An 8,038-nucleotide genomic window follows, 5' to 3' on the forward strand; every position below is an offset into this window, starting at 1 on the left:
GACAAAGATCAAGTGCTATAACTGTGATGAACCTGGTCACTTTGCCTCAGAGTGCAAGAAAACAAAGCATGATAAAGGGAAGAACAAAGCCCTGATTACTTCAAGCAAGAATTGGATGGACTCCTCTGATTCTGAAGGTGAAGACACATGTTATGCACTGATGGCTAGTCTTGATGATCCTGCTTCCTCTGAGTCTAAGGTACAAACTCCTTTCTTCTCCTTTGATACTGAAAATATATCTGAGTTGAAATCTACTCTTAAATCTTTGCATCGAAATTTTAAGAATAAGACTCTAGAGAATGATAGACTTATAATTGAAATTGAGATCTTGAAATCTAGGAATGAACAGTTAGAGTCTGACTTAATAAACCAGATAGATTTGAAGAAAGAATGTGAAAGAGCTAAACATACAGTAAATATTCTTGAGGCTAGATACAGTATATTAGAAAAGGATCTAGAAGATGAGATAAAAACCCTTAAAGCCTGGACTGATTCAGGCAAAAAGGTTCGTGAGATAATCTCAAAGAAAAACTGGAAAGAATGCCTAGGCTATAAAGATAGAGTTAAGGATGTTGACACTGAAAATAAAATTACCCTTAAAATTTCTGTTAAGTTTATCTCTTCAGAAGCTGATGAACCCAAATCCACTTTTAAAAAGGTTTCAACATCAGTGTCACAAGAAAAACAGGTAAGTGATAAAACTCAAAGAAAGGAAAACAAGGAAACCATTAAGTCTATTAAGAAAGAAAAGAACATAGGACTTTTTCCAGCAAGACAATTGAAAAAGAAATTATCTGAGGTTACTGACAAACCTCAAGTAAAAAGTCCTAAAAGAAACAGGAATGGTAAGCAAGGTATTTCTAAGGATTCAAAGTACAAGGTTGTTCCCAATGCTCCTAGAAAAATATGTTTTAACTGTGAAAATACTAATCATCTTGCTATTGATTGCAGAAGGAATAAGAAAGTGAAAACTGCTATTCTTGAGTCTGATGTTAGGGGTAGATCAGTATTTTGTAAACCAAAAAATCCTTGTTTTCATTGTGGTAGTAGCTGACATTCGATTTATACTTGTAGTTCTTATCACAAGTTGTATCACAATTATTTTGAACCTTTGCCTAAGTTTAATAAAGTTGCTCGTGTGCTTAATTCTGTTAGTTTTACTAAATCTGCTTCTGACAAGACAAATCCTGACAAAGGAAAAACTGTCAAAAGTAATCCTGACACACAAAGGCTTAAGTTGTCCAAAAAGAGGGCCCAAAAAGTGTGGGTCCTTAAAAATCCTTCTAATTAATTATTCTTCTGATTGCAAGGTAAGAAGAAAAATACACTTGTCTTGGATAGTGGATGCTCAGGACACATGATTGGAAATAAATCCCTGTTGTCGGAATTTGAGAAGAAGGTTGGCCCAGATGTATCTTATGGAGATGGAAATATAGGACACACTCTGGGATATGGCAACTTGATAATTGGAAAGGTAGAAATAGAGAATGTAGCTCTGGTGGATGGACTGAAGCATAATCTTCTGAGCATCAGTCAAATCACTGACAGAGGTTATCATGTTGTATTCTATGACTCACATTGTGAAGTTTTTCATAACAAGTCAAAGAAAATTGTCTTGATATGATATAAACATGGTAACATTTATGAAGCAAGGCTACATGAAAGTCTTAAAAAGGAAGCTACTTGCCTTATATCTAAGGCATCAGTAGATGAAAGCTGGAACTGGCATAAGAAGCTCTCACATCTCAACTTTAATTCAATCAATGAACTTGCCAAGAAGGAGCTTGTAAGAGGATTGCCAAATGATATACTCATTTGATGGTCTTTGTGATGCTTGCCAAAAGTCCAAACAAAGAAGAGTATCTTTCAAAAGTAAAACTGAATTCTCCATTTCTGAGCCATATCACATGCTACATCTGGATCTCTTTGGTCCAGTGAACATAATGTCCATCAACAAGAAAAGGTACACACTTGTAATTGTTGATGATTTCACTAGATATACATGGGTTTATTTTCTACACATGAAGGATGAAACTCCAGAAATTCTTCTGGACCACATAAGGCAAATTGAATATGGATCTACTCATAAAGTAAAAATCCTGAGAAGTGATAATGGCACTGAATTCAAGAACTCAAAGATGGAGGAATTCTGCAAGTACAAAGGCATAGAGCAACAATCCTCTCAGCTCCTGATACCCCAGCAAAATGGTGTTGTTGAGAGGAGGAACAGAACCTTGATTGAAGCTGGAAGAACTCTGCTCGAAGAAGCAAAACTACCCACTTACTTTTGGGCTGAAGCAGTAAACACAACATGCTATACTCAGAATATCACTCTGATAAAGAGACATGGTGTTACTCCTTATCAAATGCTAACAGAAAAGAAGCCCAGTCTCAAACATCTTCATGTATTTGGATGTAAGTGCTTTGTTTTGAGAACTCATACTGATCAGCTTGGAAAGTTTGAATCAAAGGCTGATGAAGGAATCTTTGTTGGATACTCACCATCAAAAGCATACAAAGTGTTTAATCTGAGAACATACACTATAATAGTCTTCATAAATGTATCTTTTGATGATAAGAAGATTCCTGGTTTTGAAGAAGAAACTCATGAAAGCTTAATCTTTGCAAATGAAAATGCATTGTTGGAATCTGGATCAAACTCTTATGAACTGTCAAATCCCGATGATCCAAATCCTGACACTCCTTCAGATTCTGAAGATAATCATTGTACTACCGAACCTGCACGTGTTGAGGGGGAGCAACAACAAGGGTCAACTGATGGTACTAACACTGAAGAATCATCTCAAGATTCTTCTCAATCAAATCTCTCAGAATCTAATACAGATTCAACATCAGATGAACATGAGTCAAGTCCTAATATTTCATCAGGAGATAACACAATAGATTCAGAAGGAGCCTCAAATGCAGTTGATGAGGCATACAATTCAGGGGTAGAATCTAGCTCTAGAAGGACACTTCCCAGTGCCAGAAAATGGACTAAAGAACATACTCGTGATCTGATCATTGGAAATCCTGATGATGGTGTAAAGACAAGAAGTGCAACTCAGAATGAATGTTTATACCATAAACTACTTTCAAAAGAAGAACCAAAGAAAGTAGAAGATGCACTTAAGGATGCAGATTGGGTCATGGCTATGCAAGAAGAATTAAATGAGTTTGAAAGAAATGAAGTGTAGAAGCTGGTGCCTAGACCTAAAAACAGGGCAATTATGGGCACAAGGCGGTTCTTTAGAAATAAGACTGATTCTAATGGAACAATCATCAGAAACAAGGTAGGATTGGTGGCTAAAGGATATTCCCAACAAGAAGGTATTGACTATGATGAGACATTTTCTCCCGTTGCTAGGCTGGAAGCAATCAGAATATTCTTGGCATATGCTGCTCACAAGAAGTTCAAAGTCTTTCAGATGGATGTCAAGAGCGCATTTCTCAATAGAAAACTTGAAGAGGAAGTCTATGTTGAACAACCACCAGGATTTGTGGATCCTAAACATCCTGACTATATTTATAGACTTGATAAAACACTCTATGGACTGAAGTAAACACCTAGAGCATGGTATGAAACCCTTGCTCAGTTTCTACTTAAAAGTGGATTCAAAAGAGGTACAATAGATAAAACCTTATTTTATCTGAATAAAGGTAAAGATTTGCTTTTAGTCTAAATTTATGTGGATGATATTATTTTTGGATCAACTAATCAAACACTGTGTGATAAGTTTTCAAAGTTGATGCAATCAAGATATCAAATAAGTATGATGGGAAAAATAAGCTACTTCCTAGGCTTGCAAATTAAACAGACTGATAATGACATCTATATCAATCAGTCCAAGTACACAAGAAATATACTGAAGAGGTTTAATATGCAAGAAAGTGCAACTACAAGTACTCTTATGACAACTGCTATAAAACTTGATCCAAATGAAGGTACATCAGTTGATGTCACAACTTACAGAGGTATGATTGGTTCTCTGTTAAACCTAACTGCTAGGAGGCCAGACATTATGTTTGCCACTTATTTGTGCGCAAATCCAAGGGAGCAACATCTTATTGCAGTAAAGAGAATTTTCAGATACCTCAAGGGTACTGTTTCACTTGGACTTTGGTATGCAAGGGAAGCTGATTTTGCATTATGTGGTTATTCAGATGCTGATTTTGCTGGTTGCAAAATAGACAGGAAGAGTACATCAGGAAGTTGTCAGTTCTTGGGAGGCAGATTAGTCTCATGGTTCATCAAGAAGCAGAAATCTATTTCTACTTCAACTGCTGAGGCTGAATATATTGCAGCTGGAAGTTGCTATGCTCAGTTGTTATGGATGAGAAATCAGCTCATGGACTATGGATTATCATTCTAAAAAATTCCTATTTATTGTGATAATCAAAGTGCTATTGCTATGACAGGAAATCCGGTGCAACACTCTCTTACAAAGTACATCAGTATCAGATATCACTTCGTAAGAGAGCATGTCATGGAAGGAACCATAGAACTTTATTTTGTTCCTACTGATCAGCAGCTGGCTGATATCTTCACAAAGCCACTACCTGAAGCAACATTTACAAAGCTTGTGAATGAACTTGGTATGGTTAATTAGGACAAGTAAATTTATTTCAATTTATATTTGATCAAATCCTGATGTATACTGATCAAATCCTGATATGTCCTAAATGCTGTGTTTTTCGATATTAAGCCAGAAATATTTGATGTATTTCATTTTTATATGCATGATAAATTAAGTGAATTTATTTGCTAAATGTGCATGTATGAATAAATATATCACTGTCATCATTACACATCAGTCTAGGGAGACGCGCCTTCAAAGGACATCTTTTGGTTAATTCATTAAGTTAACTCTTCACTTAATAATTAATCAGTACTCTAGTCCCTTGATATTCCTTTGGCTATTTAACCGTAATTTTCGCTCAGTCATATCATCTCATATTCTCACACAAAATGATTCTCTCTCTCTTATTTCTCACTCATTTCTTCTATCACAAAAATGGTTCTTGTAAACATGTTCATGAACTATGAGAATTTCAATGTCGAGTTCAGTTGTGATGACTGGGAGCAGGAATGGCACATCACTGCCATTCCCAATGAGATATGGAACTTGGTTCCACAAGAGATTCAGACAAATCTCTTATTCTTTGAGATGGACTATCAACTCCATCTTGATCGCTTGGAAGAAGCACGGAGAGAGGCTCTCCTTCAACAAGAACGTATCATCTGTCTTGCGGTGCTAGTTGTCAATAGCAGGAGGAACTAATCGACAGCCTTAGTTCTTAGACCAAGGCTGTTGATTTTCACCATCTTAGACTAGGATTATGTTGTAATCTTTTTGCATGTAATCTAAAAATTTCATGAAATGTACTCTTCTGATATATTAATGAAATTTCTTTTGATTTAGTCTATGTTAGCTCGTATTGTATGCATGTGAATGTTCTTTTTGAAGCCTGTTAATCTTCACATCATCTACTTAAATTATATTTCTTGATGATTGTTTTGATTAAAATTGTGGTTTGCTAATAATGTGTGCTATCTTGATAATCAACTGTTGAATTCGAATCGACATATTCCGAGATTATCAAATCCTGACATAAGAAAGGTTTCAAATCCTGATGACAGGTCAGCATGTTCTAATTCAGATTATTAGTGTTAATTAATCTCTGAGTAAGTTGTATTGCTACAATTAAGTGTCTCACTTAATTAATGATTAATGGTGGATTATCTAATAAACAAATTTTTATAGTTGTGTCTTGACATATTTGTATGTATTTTGTCTTTACTTCCGTAATTTACTCCACCGTCGAATTCTATTACTCAGTAATTGTTCCATGTTCGAAGTAAATTCACTAAGTTACCTTATTCATACGAGTGTGTCATACTATCTCTGAATAGTGAAGCTATAAAACCAGAAGAAATTATGTGACACAATTCATCATACACATAGTTTCACTGTGCACATCTCACATTACTCTCTCTCACAAGCTATACATATCATGACAACTTCTGAAGCTTCACCACTCTTCATTCAAACCACAATCATTCATGGAAATACATTTGGCACTAAAATTACCTAGCTCTGCTTACACATCAGCAACTACCATCATCTTTTCATGATATTCAGGATTTTCTTCTTCTATGTCCAATTGGGTATGCTCTTACGAATCCTGTTAAGGTGTCATATAGGGCTGTCATGCAGGTCTGGAATACAGCAGTGGTAAATTCAACAAACACCGACTTCTTCTTTGAATATAAGGGCCAAAGATATGAAGTTAATGCTGATATTCTGCTTCAAGCCTTGAGATTGCCTGCCCTGGATGGTGCTCCTGATACCACTGAGCAACTGTTTGATATGCTAAGGACTTTAGGGTATCAAGGAGAAATCACAACCATTGGAAAACTGGCCAGGACTAAACTGAAAAGAGAGTGAAACTTTTTCTTTGACTGTATCAGTAGATGTTTCTTGAATAAGACAACAAACTTTGATGCTCTTCCATACACTTCTCTGAGAATTGGGTACTCTCTTCTTTACTCTGGTAATATTGATTATGGTAATACTATATTACAGTTCATAATTTCTAGGAGAGCAGATGCTTCAGGAGTAGTAGGGTATACTAGATTTTTACAACTGATTTTCAATTATCTATGCCTTAATGCTATTTTTGATGATGATGAATTACTCCCTATTTTTCAAATTCCTGAAAAAGCAATCATTGATCTTATTAAAAGGGATGAAAAGAATAAATTTTTAGGACCACCCTTTCTTCCTAGAGAGGTCAGGCAATTTCTGTTAAGAAATAGACCTACTCCTACACAAGTGCCTGCAAATCCTGATGTTGGCACCTCTGTCACAGTTCCAGATGCTGAGAATCAAGAAACCACCCATCTTGTTTCTAACCCAAGCATTTCTTCTTTCAAACAGCAAACAAACCAAACCTCTAAATTAGCCTCCTCTGCTGTCTCTCAAAAGACATCAGTTGTAACAAAGAAAAGGCTGTTTAAGAAATCTGTCACATCAAGACATAAAGCTAAACAAGCCTCACTGAGTGAGAGTGAAAGAAACAAGACTGCTTTCCAATTAGGAAAAGAAGACTGATCATACAAAATGATTCTGACTCAGATGATCAGATGTCAATAGGGTCCTTATCCAAAATCAAGAAGTCCACTGATCAACATCCTGATGACCTGATTGACACTACTGGAATCAAGGAGCCAACTACTGATGCTAGTGCCCTGCCTGACAAGCTTCCAGTAATTGAAACAACTGCTGAACACAAGACAACTGCAAAGAGCCAGTTGAAAAGAAGAAGTGAAGAAGTAGTTGGATATATCAGAAAGAAGAAGAAGACTTAGTCTCTTGACAAGGATGTTAGTACACAAGAACCTAGGTCTCAAAAGGATTTAGCAACTGCAATACATCCGGTCACACAAGAACTATCTTCTCAAAGGGAAGATGCAGACACTGAGGCTGCACGGATCATTGTTAATATTGTTCAGAGTGATCTTCTTGCTGACTCCGTTCAACTACTACAGGAAAAGCAAACTCATTAGGAGATATTGTCTCAGGTGGATGCAATCATCAATGATCCTATTTTTGAGAAGAGCACACAAGAACTTTCACCAAGCATTGCTGAAGCAGCTCACATGTCTCAGACTCCACAAGAACCATCAGTTCAAAGTACTGATGTTGGTCTTTCACCTTCTCCTGACAGATCAAATCCTGATGTTGTAACAACTCCTACTGAAAATCATCCTTCAACTACACTAGCTACGATTGATGATCCATTACTGGTTGCTAGTTTGAAAAATCATCCTGATGTGCTGTTTGTTCCTCCACTTTCATCACTTTCACTTGAGGACTCACCTTCAGGTATTGCTAACTTCTCATATATTCTCATGTTTGTATGATTATAAATAGTCTCTTCTTTGAGGTTACCTCTATTTATATGACAAGCATACAACTCTTCTTAGCCATCTCTTATTTCTTTGCTAAATATGTGATTGAGCCTTTCTGTGAGA

Source organism: Apium graveolens, chromosome 3, assembly GCF_009905375.1.
Source record: "Apium graveolens cultivar Ventura chromosome 3, ASM990537v1, whole genome shotgun sequence".
Classification (NCBI taxonomy): domain Eukaryota; kingdom Viridiplantae; phylum Streptophyta; class Magnoliopsida; order Apiales; family Apiaceae; genus Apium; species Apium graveolens.